Here is a 17,392-nt window from a genome sequence, read left to right on the forward strand (position 1 = left end):
ATGCTTTAAACGAAGGATTTTCAAATTTATTCTAATAATTTGTATATAACACACACAAAAATGTTAAGCTGCATCCAATACACCAACATTTCACTCGCTGCGATATTTGATTACTGAGAAAACTCTGTTTTAGAGAACAACTTTATACGTCTTTTATACGTTTTTTATACGTCTCTTTGTGTAACCTTAAGCTTATAGATTTCATGCACGTGAAAATGCAAGGCTGTTGATAATGCACTTGTCAATTGAAAGCCTGACCCTGTGATACTAGTGATGTGAGTAATTATGATTGTGGGGGGGTGCATAGGCCCGTATGTTCAGTAGTTAAGCTTATAGATTTCATGCACGTGAAAATGAAGACTGTTGATAATGCACTTGTCAATTGAAACCCTGAGTCCCTGACCCACTCCAACCCCTGGCTGCAGTGCAGAGTACCCGGAAAAAATAGCCGGGCAGTTTATTATAACAGACGGGCATTGACACAAAATTTGTCCCTGTAGGGCCAGCCATGTGTTGTTTCCCGTCGGTGCGGGACTTGGCCGGGAGTTTTAACATTTTTGAAATTTAGCCCTGGTATAAGTCCCAGCCACCCATCCCCGTGGTACCCTGGCCATAAGGGGGGGCTGAAATTCACAGCTGCATATAGCCATATCTTTGATAACATGGACAAGTATAGTGATGATGTACATTATACAAATGATGAGATATCCTCTAAATAGTAAATTAAACGCCATTTTGTGTGTAGGAAGTTGCAATTAAAAAACTGCGATAATTTAAAATGACTGCAATTTGCAATGAAAAGCAAACCACCAAAAATTTCTCATTTGTAGATGTACACACATTGGTATGCATATAGCCTCTGGCATTGGCCAATTTGTCCTTGTACTATAAAAAGACAATGCTGCATGCACATTCTTCATATGAATCACAGGCCTATATTCACATAGCCATACATGTACCTGTACAGATGTACACACACCCACACAAACAACTGTATTTTATCCAAGGTAATTGCAGACCCCTCCTACATACGGTACCCTATAACCCTAAACCCTAAACATGGGCCATAACACTAACCGTAATTCTAATCCTAACCCTAATCCTAACCCTAATCCTAATCCTAACCCTAACCTAACCCTAATCCCAACCTTAACCCTAACATACCCTTAACAGGCAAACCCTAATCCTATATCAATTCCTAACCTTAGTCCAAATCCTAATCATATAGCCTTGGAAGGGGGTGCTCCTTTTGGAAATGGATAATAAATTGGACATTCAAAATCATACTTGTTACACAAAGTGAATTTAATTTCAAGTTTAAAATTAATCTGGACTTAGTAAAGTCCAAAATGAAAATCATCTCTGTTCACAGCATTAAGCAACAGGAACCGGCACATCAGCAACAACATCGATAGCACGTGTAGTAGTAGTAGCTAGTAGAAACGGTGTAGCAGCAGTTAGTGGTAACGGTAGTGGTTAATAGTCGACGTACCAGTAGGCTATAACAGCAGGAGTAACCATTGCCCTCATATTTAAACTCTCAAAGAGGTTCCTAAAAAGTTGATAGTAGAAATAAACTTTCAGTTCAAAATGTACCATATAAATGAAATTTACATACAAGGTATTATTGAAAAATTGTTTAAGGATATAAGGTTTAAAAAGCCAAACATAATTTGGAATTTTTTTTTTGAGATTTGTACCTGGGATTTCTGTAATAAATAAGTTTAGCATTGTAATTCTAGTTCGGAATTTCATGCTTTTGTATGAAAGTTAACAATTACTGGCTTTGTTGAAAATGAAAATATTTTCTGGGTATGGATATCGAAACGAATTACCCAAAAGTTTTCAATGGGCAGATGATAATACAAAGCAGCAACGCCTTAAATAAACTGAAGTACAATGAACGATGTTGCTGATGATTGTTTCCTACTATTTTAACAGATCAATGTTATAAAGATTGACTTACGGAACGCGGCGGAATTGGATAATTCAACATGTCATTAATCATATTGAATTAATTGTGTGGGTGATTTCCGGAGCGGAAGGGAAAAGATGCATTGAATATTCTCTTTCATGGTTATTTTGTGAATAAAACTAGTGATAAATTGGCTTTTTTAATGCTTTTTACTTTTGACTAAGAACGTCCAGGACAGGTTCAGTATTCAAAATGTATAATTTAGTTCACCTCAAGTTCGGTAGTGACATCAATGCTTTTTCGCGATTGCGCCACAAGCATGCTGACAAACCGCCCCTGTACGCATGCGTAGCGGAATACACACGTACGTCACCGAACTTGAGGTGAACCAAATTATATATTGGCGATTGGAATTCAATCTCCTCCTAAGATCCAGATTTACCGAACATAAAGTATGATAAAAGGTACACCTCCCATGTGGAGCCCGCGTGTTTCTGTAGCGACAAATGCAGCGGGAATGGTGTTTTCCGTTGCGAAAAATGTCGAGAAGCCTAAAAAGTTATCATTTAAACGGAATATCGCAGCCGACACCCAATATTACAACGGAGTACCAAATATCACAACCGTCTGGTCGCAACGGATAACGCACGTAAAAACGTGCAACTACAATATACAGACAAAAAAAATAAGGTACCAGTTTTGTTCACCTAAAGACAAATATGTCTGGAGCTGTGATATAAGATCTTATTTGTTGATATCGGTTGAGAATTAAAGAAACATTGATCGAAAATCAAAGAACGAAATCAAAAGTTGCATTTCAATGGTCTAATCAATGGAAAGCGTTCTTGTAATGGTCTAATCAATGGAGAGTATCTCTTGTTCGAGAACGCTCTGTGTACTGATCAAAAGGGCATCTAAAGGAGCAATCTGCAGTTTTGAATTTGCATATTCCCTACAATTTTGGATCGCCGTGTGTTTTATTTTTTCACCAATTTCAACGAATGAGGTCTCTCAAATCTGAGCTCCAAAGACTGCGCTATTGGCAGGTTCTAATTCTGACATACCTGTATTTACCATTATGCAGTCATGTCTACAGCAGAATTCACCACGACCTTTGCAGGACTTAAACCCCATTAAACCAAGATAAACCTCATTGAAAACAGCTCAACTATGTTAAATCAGTGATGTGTCTCATACCATGGTTAAATCCACAAATACATGTTTCTGATTTACCTGTCTTATATTGTAATGGGCTGTGGTGAAATAGGTATCATGATTTCAGTTGGATGCACCATTACAAAGCAAACGCACAGGACAATTACTGTGCGTGGCCTTTGTTTCCCAAATGAAAACAATAGTCTGCGTATTGTTAACCAGGCTTGTTGATGGTACAACTCATGTCAAACTTGTCAGGGTAATTGTGATTGTATCATACAAGTAAATGAGAAACATGGGGTTTTAGACTTAACACGGTTTGGAAATAAGTTTTTCATTTTTAGCTCCCTATCGGGCAGTCAGAACTCCATATTTGGGATGGCTCGACAACAATCTTCCCAATATCGCATTTTAATAATATTTAGATTACCATAGAGGGAAAGAATTGAAATTTTTTTACAGCTTCAAACCGATCACCCGACGGTGTCTCTTCGAAGTTGGAGCTATCACAAGTCAGCTGTTGAGCACAATTTGCCATTGAAATTACACGTCCGACTGCTATGAAATTTTGAAATTCTCTCTTCGGAAAAATAGCTCGACAACAGCTTTCCCGTGAAATTTTTTACTTCAAATTGTAGTATGTTATGGATGAATATTATAATTCACATGTGAGCCTCTATGGCTAATATTGGGTGAAAGGTTTTCCCACCAGCTCACTAACTAGTTTATTGCATATTCCTACAATACAGTGAGTGAGCTAGAGGTCAATCTTCAATTGGAGCGCTGTGTGTGCGCTGAATAGGAAAAACGGATAGTAACTGCATAATGCTTGGAATAAACAGTGGAGAAAATAACTGGTACCTTAATTCTATTGCTGCCTATAGTGCAAGGGTTGGTCAGTATGTAATGAAAGCTGACATGTGACCCCATACTGGATTATTTTCATGACATTTTTATATGATTACATAAACACTGTACCTTTGTCTGACTCGATTACGTGACGGTATTAGCATCAAATCAATGGTCTACAGGTACGAATTAAATAAAGGGTGAGAAACAGAAAACGACTCGAAATAATCGACCTCTTGTTGAGATATGGTAAGCATGTTAGTCTTTAGGAAGGCGAGACCCCGAAATTTCTGGTAATGGTCTGTTTTGAACCGTTTATCTTACAGTGTAATATTCGTCCAGTGTGTACAGTGTTCATGTCTCTCTAGTGACAAATAAAAGTGATTTAATCAAACCAATACAGAATTGACCCAACCGAGCCAAATCCACTGGTGATTCCATTCGATAGCCTTATGCATTCCTTATTCCATTGTCATCAAAATAATGAATATTTATCTTTAAATATACCTACAGCAAGATCCTTCACAAGATCAACGCACATTCCTGTATAACTCCTCGGCCTTTTAGTTGGGGTTAGGTTGCGGATTGTTGGAGTTTTATTACGACCAGTATTGTGGCCTGCAATGTACTGCATTGTAGGTGCAAATATTCTTGGTGTAACGCCAGATGCTTCTTGTTTTGTAAACTGTCTGGAATCTGGAATCTTTGCGTTTTGTTGGGAGAGGAGGGACAAAGGTAGATTGAGTCCCTCGTCTTATGCTTTAAATAATATAAGGTCTATTTTTATTAGACACAATACAAACTAATTTACATTATTCAATAGAGGTGTTTCTGGTGTCATTCAATATGCAACCATATTGTTTACCATCTTCATTTAAATATAATACTCATAAACTTGCTTAATGTATTCAGTTTGGCGCTGGTAGTGTAAATTAGAGCCCTCTATAGTTTGATCGTGCCATCCAAATAATGAATGCTCTACTGTGATGCATAAAAGTTTGTCAGATAATGTGACCAGACTTACTAAATACAAATGTGTATTTTTCATGTTTAAAATTTATTGACCTGTCCAAGATCTTCATCTATGATGATCATCATGTCGTGATCCTTTCGATCATTCGATCATTTGACCTTTTCATCAGTATTGCTGATGAAAGATGGAGTAACCAACTGAAAATTCCGATAGGTACTTTCATGTGTTTGGATCAAACGTTTTAAACTTTAATCATTGAATATACCAACATAGGTGAACTTTCATGAAAACATTACCATGTTGGAACAATCTGTAAGTTAAGTCTAGGGAATTGAAACAATTATGTTGTCGCAACACAAACTAATTACTTAATAGTCCAACATAAACAAATATATCATAGTTTATGACATACTTAAATAATTAAAAAAATAAAGGCAACAGTTATCTAAAATATGAAATAATTCCAACAAATGGTTTTGTGTGTACCAAGCATTCACTTTGTCTTAAACTCAGTCATTTGTCACCTAAGGTAACCCTTAGTACATACACAGGTTACTGACATTAGTTAGTCAATATATTTGTCTGTCTTTGTCATGTAATCCATGACATTTACATAATCCACGTGGGTTGTGGGTTATAGAACTTCCTTCACATTAAACTATTGATATTGTCTCGGAAGAATTTTTGAGTGCAAGAAGGACATATTTGTTGTTTAACCCTAGAACTACGAAGTGGGGTTGCACCACCCCCCTAAGATTTTTCTTCCGTCACCAAAAAACGCACGCGTTTACGCCCAAACGACCTACGCTAATTGTAGATCCATCCTTTGCGCTCATTTTAGTGACAATATTTTTACCCCAGCATCTTACCAGGGGGTAGGAACGGCCGTCAAAGATGACCATAGAAGGATGAGGGGGGGGGGGTGAGGCCCACCATTGGTTTCTATTTTCACTCTAGTCAAATTATTCAAAGAGCTACTGACTTTTTACTTGTCAGTTTCATTTGATATTGAGGAGTAAATTTGGTGAAAATCGCCTAATTTTGCTTATACTTTTGTACATAGTCAGAATGACGTTTGTACTTATTTTGGTATCACTGAATAGAAGAGACCCATAGTTATACATTGACACCAAATTTAGCGGTATATGACGTTGAAAATTGAAAATTAGGGGGTTGCAACACCCCCCCCCCCCTTCGTAGTCCGTGTTACAAAATATAGCTTAGTAGTTCCAGGGTTAATGCCTCGTTGATGTGGGCCGTAGTGGTAAGCGACAGTGTGATGAGGCTTGTGGATCAACGTCTAGGCGTTGTGCCTCTTCCTAGCTATTAGCTGCTCTATAGATATTGGCTGATTCCTGCATTCTATATTGTACATGACATCTGGCAGCTATTGCTATTCAACTTACCTTCTGAGCAGGCGCAGTTATAACCTGAAGTTAAGAGGTACACACTTTTATTTTCCATCGTAGGACCAGAAGTACTAGTACCGCATAGATCCCATGTATTCGCATATTAAAACATGTGGCGCAAACTTGTGTGTATGTGTATTCGCACAATAAGTTCTAAAAACAACTAATATTGCTCATCAATTATGACGAAGCTTCGCAAGGATTATATATATTTCTTTCTACTTGTCACCTTGTTCAATGTTAGGCCGTTACATGCCACTGGATGCTATGGTAAGTCAGTTTTATTATTGTAAAAAATAAATTGTAAATTACATTTCTAATAAGTTGTACCGTTATTCGACAAGATATTCAACTTTTTTGAATCTGCATTAACTAGCAGACATAGTGTTAGTGTTTCTGAATTATTCGGCACCATGCGATTCCCCCCCCCAACTTATACACATTTGAATACGCACATTTTGAACACATCGTAGTGAGCGTTAATCTGTCACGTTGTATTAAGGGGTACTACACCCATTGATTTTTTTTTTGCATTTTTTGCATTTTGTGAAGAAATTACAAAAAAAATTGGACAAAGTGGTATGCAAAATGAAGGGGCAAATCTTCTCGTTTTATTGGTGGCATCGGTATCAACGTAGCTTACATGCTTTTAAAAGTAGAAGCCAAAAGGTGGTACATCACTGATGATTTAAATTCACTTCATTTTGGAAAGCTTACTATCAACGGATTTCGTTAAAATTGTGGATATGTGTTGCTAACACGTTAGGGAAATAAAGTTGATATGTAAAATGGGAATAAGTGGTTCCTGATTTCTTTTATGACTTCATGAACTTGGTGCTCCACAACTATCAAAAAGGAACTGGTTAAAATGCTTCTATTTTCAATGTTGAGCTATATTTTGTATTTTTAACTTGCGACATTATTTCACTGAAACATAATTAAGCCCCAGGTAACAGGTTACCACAACCATACTGCAGCAATGTTGAAAAAAATTGTATTTCTTGTCACCTATACCACCATATTGGGTAGTTTTCCGTAAGCTTAGCTTTTGTGATTTTGGTAACTATTTTATATTTATTTGTGAAATCCATCTGAACTAGGCATTCTAAATTGTACTCACCATTTACATCCCAAGGTATATTAGTATATCCACCTTGCACTTCTCGATATATATCCAGTTAAAGACAGAATATCAAAATTATTCCTCATTATGATATCACAGACTCTTACATGTGTATTCAAAATTGATGCTTAAATTTGACCTGAAGTCCTGAACCAATTGACCTATAACCTGACATACGGTGACCTAATAGCCTTTTCTTCTCCTAACAACACATTATATAATTAAATTGACTAATGACTATTCATCCATTGTGTAAGTGTTTATTTAATTTATTCAGTGTTATATATTTTGCATGCACCACTATAGATTTTCTATAGAGAGTATAACAAAGGATTTAATGTATTCTATTCATGTACCCTACTTGAACATGTTGAAAAGAATAAATTATAGTTTGTTATGAAACACAGATCTGAGTTACTAGGATACACAGTAAACAAAAAAATATATAGGGCTAAAATGACTTACTACAATGTGTAAAAGCATTTTTTTTTTTCTTCTTTTTTTTTTTTTTTTTTATTTCACATGATCCGTGCATATATCGCCTAGCTATAAATGAAAAAATATTTTTTTAGACCAATCAAACCAATATATGGGTGTAGTATGCCCTTAAGACTGTTATTGTACAATATTTTGAGTGTCATGTAAGAATAAAGTATAAAAGATACTGTTTTGTGCATTTTTGATATCGGAAAAGGGACTTAATATTTTTAAAAAGTGCAAAAATAAAGTGCAATGTGACTGTTGAAATCATAATGTCCATATGTGTTTTACAAACATAAAGAAGATCAATATTTATTAAGTCATACCCTTCAGGACGTGCTGCGGCAACATCAGATCTAGAACAACAGCGTTTTCATTTTATGATTATTGATTTTCCATATACATGGTTAGTGTTTGAAAACTTGGGACCAAATTTAAATGTTTAAGGTTATGCGAGGTATTGTTGGTTGAAGCAGCCAAGAAATCGATTTTCATTATCTGAATCAATATATTATTGAAAAATAACACTTTGGTGCTTTGCAAAAGTTCATTCTACAAATCATATACTTTGAAAACTTGCTTAATTTATTGTTGTTAATGAGTTATGAACGTTTTACAAAAGTGTTGTTGTTTCAGCCCTCTTTACAATATAACTCAAGAACCACAGGACCTACAAAAGTATATCTGTGATATTTGAATTCTTCTACACGCTCGCTATAAATTGAGCAATGCAATTTTTGCTAAAGCTCACTACCATTCGCAAGATGCTGTGAACTACTTTTTTTGCTGCTTCGACCAACAATACATCGTATACCCTTAATTTTGTCATTGATAAACTTTTTTGTTTGGTTGTTTGTTTATTTGTTTTTTCTGCACAGAAATACTATCGGAAGGGCCTGTCCTAACGACTAAGATTGATTGTGGTAAGTTCGCGGTGAGAACAAACAGTTTTATCCCCATATTTTAGCAAGAAAATTGTGTGCAGGAATTAAGAATATTGACTTTTGTTCAATAGTACATTTATCTTGAACAGAATGATTGACACTCAAAAAATAATTTTTTAATTCACTTGATTGAAGGTTATTTTTTTTAATTAATCTCCACAAGCATCAGCTTCAATTAAGTAGGATTTAATCTTCAAAGAGAATTTCTTTTCAACAACGGTGATTTGAAAAATGCACTCAATCGAGTTACGAAAGCTCAGCCCTCTGAAAAACACAACTCTTGGGAAAGATACTCATGTTTACCGACTTAAATACTAATTATTTTTTAATCGTAGTATAAAACTTAAGTAGGTAATATTTAGTCATTTGTATTTAGTAGTTTGAAAACTAAAAACTTGTACTCAAAAAAGCATTCAATAGTGTTTCGACACTTTCAATTAATGTATTTCACATATGCTCAATTATAAAATCCCTACAAATACAAAACGTTTAACAGAAAACGTTTACACGTCCGGTTATATAACGGGTATAAAACATTTTAAAAATATTCAGACAATATTTTTTAAAACTTGATGCAAAACATTCTAACATAAAGTAATTATTATTATTTCATTATTTTGCAAAACTGTTTGCCAAAGAATAATTTGCATTTGACAACACTTTAAAATGTTGCTGTAGTTGTAGTTGTAGTGTTGTCATCCAACACGCAAATATAACATCATACATCATCATCATCATTTTATTTCATTCAAATCAACATACAAAATATATATAAAAGACACAAAAAATTTGAATGAGGAGATGCTCAAAAGGCCCAAAGGCCTGAAGCGAGCACCCCTTACACTACCCTAAGTTACAACATACAAGTACACAAACTTAACAAATAAAAGAAAAAAGAAAGAGGAGAAGAACATGCAAAGAAAGAACCAATATAAATATTTATAACATTTCAATAAATAGACATTCCACAGTTCACACAAGAAATTGATAGTTGGGGTTGGGGGAGGTCATTAAATAATGCCTAAATATTAGATGTTAACACGTACAGGTATATAACGTTTTAAAAACATTTTGTGTTTTCTGGGATGTTTTATTAACAGAGGCAAGACTGTTAAATGAATATGGAGGAGAGATTACCAATTCTTATCATGGGCTCGTGCAAGTTCGGGATGCTGACCAATGGAAATATATTTGTTATAATGATTGGAATACTTCTGACACAAATAGCGTCTGTCAACACTTGTACGGAACAGAAATTATATCTATACAGCAACTTGCTATTAATTTCACGAACTCTACGCCAAGACTAAAGGTGGGACTTATTATATAAAACTAATGAACAAAAATGGTTGCAATGGCAGGGTAGATATTAAAAGATGAAGGTGTCTTTCATCGTTGTTTGGGTGTAATATATTATTTTTAAAAACAAGCACAAATTTTCTCATCTCATCTTGGGCAATTAAGACATCTATTCATTTTACCTGAAACTTTTGAAGTATAATTACATTAATTTTCACAATTTGTTTATTAAAAAAAATATTATTCGTTTATTTATTAACATAATTACTTAATTATCTACCGTATATTCATCTTCATATTTTTGTGAATTTGTATCTAGTGTTTTTCCGATATTAATCAGAAGCATACACAAGTCTTTACTACTTGTAAATATGCAAACAAAGCCTGCAAACAAAGCTTAAATCCAATAGCGCCCTCAATGTTTTCGTTTGGGTATTGTTCTAGATACGGTGACATCTCGTAAACCACACGCTGCACCGATTCCATTCTAGAGGAGGTTTGTGGGTGTAAATGCAGTGCAAATATATAATCCATACAGGATAAACCCGGCACCTGTCTCATCAAATCATTCTAATACCGTACCTCTTTTAAAATCACAGAGGTGTTATAGAAGTTGGAACATAATTATTTTTACCCAGACCAAACAGCAATGATATATACTAGCAACATTAGCACTGTGAACTATTTAATTGTTATAAGCTATTGACATTACTCAATTAAATATGAAATTATGTAAAGTTTTTGAGTGAGTGTTATTAGTTGCAATGCCTTTTTTTATGAAATATTTCATCGTATTTCCATGTAATTTCATCAGACGATTTGCACGAGTATGCAGGATTTAGATTTAACTACGGACTGTCTGAATGATGTTGCAAATTGTTCTGCGGAGAATCTTACATACATAACATGTAAAGGCAAGCAAAATAATTATATTGTTCAAAGTTATACGAGTATGTTACATAATCAGCTTAGGTTTCAACATTTCGCCTTCGTGTCACATGAAAAGTGATTCTGCTAGGGAATCTAAGCAATCGAGCCAAGGGAATCAGGTTTGGGACCCCTGTCTGAACACTTAGCCAAAGAAGGTTCGTGGTATACTGCGCCAAGAAAGTATCCGAACACTTGGAAAATCCTAATTTTAAAATTAAACCATATTTGGGTAAATTTATTATTTAATAGATGCACTATCTAATCCAGCACATTATGACACCCCATTGAATCCAATGTAAAATCAACAAGAAAAGTTATAGGCGTTTGATCCCGGGCGTTTGATTAGACAAAAATCCACGGACTACACTATTGGTTTGAGAGTGGTTGATGGCTAATTTATGGCGCCGGTTTTTTTTGGTTTTGTTTTTCAATTTAAAACAAAAGGAACAAAAGAAACCTTTTCACCTTGTATAGGCTTTTTTTAAACTGGACCTTTGTTTAATCAAGTGTCCGGATACTTTTTAGCGCAGTATATTAGGCAGACTGTTAATCAATGTACTCGTACTCCGTCTACTCCATATCGGTATAATAAACTACGAGCTAATTTACGGGCTTATTAGTCGTAGTCATGCGTAGTCGTATTAGTTAGGGGCACTAAAATAATGAGCGATCGAACTAGTAATAGCCCGTATGAAAACCCTTGACACCGCCCTCGTAGTACGTTATGACCCCAATGGCTCGCCATACTTGTACTACGAGGGAGTTGTCCAGCTCATCCGGCATAAAAAAAACCCGCGGGTGTTTACGCCCAAACGACTTGAGCTAATCGTAGATCCATCCTTATTCTCATTGTAATGATACCCAAGCACCTTACAACTTACCAGGCGATGGGCCGACCTTATCATATTACCATAGAAACCCACAATAGGTGTCTATATACATGAAAATCCATGATTTTTATTCTGCTCTTGTAAAATTATCCCAAGAGATATATTTTACTTCCAGTGAAAATCGTAGATTTTTAGCGACGTCTATGACGTCGGAGCGGTATCATATGAGGGATATTTATACTTATTTTGGTATCACTGGACAGCGGAGACCTATTATAGATATACATTGGTAGCAAATATAACGGTATTATGACATTTAATATAGAAAATGAGGAGAATTGTTACAGCCACTCTTCGTAGTTTATATTACAGAAAGTGGCACAGTAGACAAAGGTTAGTGTAATTAATAAGCATATCAATTTTTTTTTCTTCAGATCCCTGTGGTTCATCACATATTAATATATCTCTTGGCGAATCTTACAACCTGTCGTCCCTGTTTTACCCCTATTCCGTTCCTGAGGAAATTCTCTGTCAATGGAACGTCACAACACCTATTGGAACCAGGGTATCTCTCCGTTTTGTTGAATTCCGCCTTTGGGGTGACGATGTATTGGTCGTAGGATATGGACACAATCCATCCAGATATGGCTCCCAGTTACTGCTACGTAAAGGGAGTAATACTCCCTCTCAAGTTGTGTCACATAATAATATGATGTGGATTCGTTTTAGTACGGATGGCTCACTCGAAACCAAGACAATGTTTCTTGTAAACATACAAGGATCTAGTGAAGGTAATCTTTTTAAATAGACCAAGTAGAGTGTGATATCGATCTGAACAAAACATAAAAAATAAAATAAAAAGAATATCAATGATTGTAATTGTTTATATTTAACTATTGACGTGTGCGTTTGCAAATAGATTGTCAAGCAAGAAATTGTCGATTTCTTCCAATTTGTCCATAGGTTTCATTGCACTCTTTTAAAGGCCCATTCAGTGATTTGTTCATCCAGACGATCGTAACACCCATCATAATTCAGATTTTAGTACCTTTGCCATTGTCGTAGATTTGCTAACGAAACCTGCTAGTGGTTCAGCCGAGAGCCGTGTATTAAAGACAAAATAAGGCATTTACATCAATCTGTAGTTTATAGACTGACAGTATATTAATTCAGTGAATTAGCTTCATGTATTTGAATGGGACTTCAATTTCGTCAATACTGCTATTTTGTTTGTTTCTTTTTTTTTTTTTTTTTTTTTTTTTTTTTTTGCCAAACTGTTCATTTCAAAAAATACCAAAGGACAATTTGAATGACTTATCCTTCACTTTTAAGCAATTTATAAACAATTTTATTTTTTGTACACTTTCACTGGGATCACTGAATGGGACTTTAATATTGAACCAGATCAAGGCATTATATTTGGATGACTTCAAAACCAGCTCACACGCAGACCCGGTGATTACCCTTGCCTGTCTTCTATTGTTCGAAACAATAGAATGCAGAAACCACTTGTTCTGCCAGGGCGACCACTGTCTACTGGCGGTTGGTCTTTAAAGTCAATCTTTACATGTATACATTTCATTATTTAAACTGATTATTTTTTAATCAGATTGGAATTGTTCAGCTAGTCAATTTATATGTTCATCGGGACGTTGTATAGATAATGCTGAGATATGTGATGGAATCCCAAATTGTCCTGGTTTTGAAGATGAATTTGGTTGTGGTAAGATTAAAAAATATATTATAACACACATCAGCCTTTTAAAACAAGTTGTCAGTAGTTTAGAACAAAACTATCGATTTTGACAGATCGGCTTTTCACTATTAGGCAAAAAAAAAATTGTTGTGTTGCCCTCAACCGTCCTACCCTAAATCCTGAAAAATCAGGGTCGCAATTTTTTTTTTTTTTTTTGAATGACGATTTGTACAGATTTGTTCAAAAACTCAATGTTTTTCACTTAAAATTAATATTTTATTGTAAGACTAGTCTTTAATTGTTGTCTAACAGGTATCCAGAAGTCAAAATTGACAAATGTCCCTAATTGAACCAGCATTATTTAATATTTGAGGATTTTTAAAACTGAAGGTTTAAAAAAAAAAAAAATAAAAGAATCCGACCGTCCTACCCAAATTTCCCATTTTTCCACTTGTGGGCAACACAACAATTTTTTTTTGGGCCTTATGGAAGTAATCATAAATGAGCGTCTAAATACTACAAAACTATCTGCACTTTTTCAACGGTGTTGTTAACATGGACTCTTTTGAAGTAACGTAAAGAGTGGTTCGATTGAAAAAATCATTTCCCACAATAACTAACGTCTAATTATTATCCTAAATAATTTTGGGGCAAAATTCCGTTACCATCTATATAGGCTCGTGCCCATTTTACCGACTGACTTGCCGATCTGGTTACTGCATTGATCCGCGTCGAACTACATGCAATGGAGAAAACGATTGCGGTGATTTTACCGATGAGATCAGCTGTGGTAAGTGTGACAATATCAATTAGCATTGTTTTTATGACGTGCATAAAGCATCAACAGCTGAAAGTGGCGTAGCGTAAGTCACCCTATTGGGATGGCGCCGGTATTTTTCGCCGCCGAAGGCGACAATTTTTTTTTTAATTTCATGCATTATACACAGTTAGGTGGGGAAAGTTTTTTTTTTTTTTAAGTGTTGGTGGGGAAAGTTTTTTTTTTTTTTGGCTCATGTAGTGGGTGAAGTTTTTTTGAAAAACTTCCTATCCCCACCCTGAGAATCTAATGGTGCGTCCCTAGTGGTTAAAAACACCACAGGATCATTATGGAAACATACTTCTATTCCCAATGGCTTAAAGTCATACATTTCTATAAAAAAAACTATATATGGCTGGGTGTGGCGTTTTTACAGTATAGCCAACAATTGGGCGTATATCATCGGAACCTATTGTATCGAGGTCTATTATCATGGGTTATCTGCCCCATCTTTTCCAAATGAGTCATGAAAATAAGTCGAAAGTCATTCAAAATAACTCTTGTTGCCTTAATCCCCTTAACTCGGACAATTGTATTGCATGCAACAGTTATTGGGTCGCATCTGGTATGATTCCTCATACAAAGTTTTTCTTGTATAAGTAGTGATGATAGCAACGATTTTTCAATCGGGCGCTACCTCACAATCGGACGACTGCGAGTTCGAGCCCCGGCAATGCTATCGTGTTGTGCACTTGGTCAAGGCGCTATATCTCACTTGCCTCTTTTTACCCAGGGGTAAAATGGGAAGCAGTTAGGAATATTGTCCATTGAGCGCCGCACAAGATATGAACATGCCTTGGGCATTGTATGGCAGCTGACATATTCTAACGATAGCGGGTTAATGTAAGCGCTTTTACACCTACCAAATCATGATTACCACGAATCCCTGCTATTACTTTCACTTGGTGAATTATTTTACAGCACCTTGCGGACAGACTCAGATAGATATATCCGATGGGAAGCCGTATGATTTACAAGCACCGGGGTATCCTATTGAAGTGAAACTCAATTTAGCTTGTGTATGGATCTTTCAAGCTCGTGATGGCTACTTAATTGAATTTAGGATTAAAGAACTCAAAACCCTTGGCATCAGTATAAAGTTTGGCACCGGTGACAATGTAGGCAACGAAAACGCAGTTATGTACCAACCTCGTAAAGGAAGTTACATTATTCGCGAATTTTTACATGCGAGATGGAACAAAATGTGGATGACATTTGAAAAGGATAACTATTATTTTCCATCCTGGCAAGGTTTCAGAGCTGAGGTCCAAGAGTACAGTAGAGGTGGTGGTAAGCATTTGTATATTGCATGCCATATTTTTGCTCAGATTCTAACTCCAGGTGATGAGTTCTCAATATAGTTGTTGTCTTAAAACATGAACTACTCTCTGTAAGTGCAATTAGCCCAGTGAATCTGTTGGACAGAAGGTTGGAGGGTTGCGTCAACGCATAGATTGCGCCCTAGACACTAGACTTAATACGATCATTGGACTTTTATGTAATTACATATTCGTGATTCGAATCGTTTACTCTCTTCTGCGGCTGCGCTGGTTTCATATGGCTTGTTTTATCGATTTCCTGTTCCTTGATATAATAAAATTAAATGTAGGCATATCTATTTTTCTCCATTTCGTTCTTCATTCTTTCCATTGACACAAAGTCCCAAATGCGGCACTTTGTAATAATTTGTTTTGTAATGTTAGCATGAGTTTTATTATTTTTAAATTATGAAATTGTAAAAAAGTAATTGCTGTCAAGTAAAGTAACTTATTAATCGTGTATGTTTACTGTTTATTCAGACTGTAATGCGGATGAATTTTTCAGATGTCATTCCGACTCACAGTGTATTCCATTAGCATTTGTGTGTGATGGCATGGCGGACTGTACGGATTATTCGGACGAGTCACAGTGTGGCAAGTATTGTGGCTAGAACATTACATTATCGTCGTCGTCGTCGTCATCGTCATCATCATCATCATCATCATCACGATCATCATCATCATCATCATCATCACCATCATCATCATCATCATCATCATCATCACCATCATCATCATCATCATCTAATCATCATCATCATACTGTTACTCATTAAACCCTTTATAGTACAAACATAATACAGGGTGGTCCAAAAACAATTTTAAACAATTCACAAAGATAACATTTTGTTGTTGCATATTGAAGTTGTTTTGGACAACCCTGTATATTATTCTTATTAACGTACACGTGAATCAGTATGACGTAACGAGTGTCCTTCACACTCTTGTTACAATAACGCAACATGCACTGATAAACGTATGGTTTTTATCAGTCATCATTGCCATCGTCATCCATTAAAGTCCACTATTGTGCCACATTACCAAAAAAGAGCCATTATTTTCTTTGTGCTTGTATAATATCTATACCTTACTCAGGTGATTGCCAGCTTTTCACTTACCAGTGTCCTAGACGTGAATCTGTGTGTTTTCCGAGCATTGCTATTTGTGACGAGTTCAATCCTTCTTGTTTGGGATATAATTTAATTAATTGCTGTAAGTAATTTTTCTAAAAAGCACTAACAATTGAAAATAAATTGCAATTGTTTTCTCTCGCTTTGCTCGTGTTTTTTAGTCAAAACAACTGTACTTTTTACCCCTCCCCCACAGCTGATTTGACATGAATACGAAAACTTCTGGCAAAAAAGCGGCTGATTTTATATAAATACAGCAATATTGTTTTTGAAACGGAAAATCTGGTTTGTAGAACAGGTTTTTATCGTCACCTACTTATGTCCCACAAAGCAAAGGTGGGTGACAGAGCCCTTAATGTGCAAGAAATTCTATAGAGCATAATAACCACTGTCAACATTAACCAAAACACCAAATATGCATGTTTAAGATGTTTTTGCATTAAACTATCTTTCGTTTCAGGGCCATGCAGGAATCGTCCACTTCGGCTTTCTGCGAACGAGACGCTTACATTTTCATTGAAAC

Source organism: Amphiura filiformis, chromosome 3 (genome assembly GCF_039555335.1).
Source record: "Amphiura filiformis chromosome 3, Afil_fr2py, whole genome shotgun sequence".
In the NCBI taxonomy this organism is placed as follows: Eukaryota; Metazoa; Echinodermata; class Ophiuroidea; order Amphilepidida; family Amphiuridae; genus Amphiura; species Amphiura filiformis.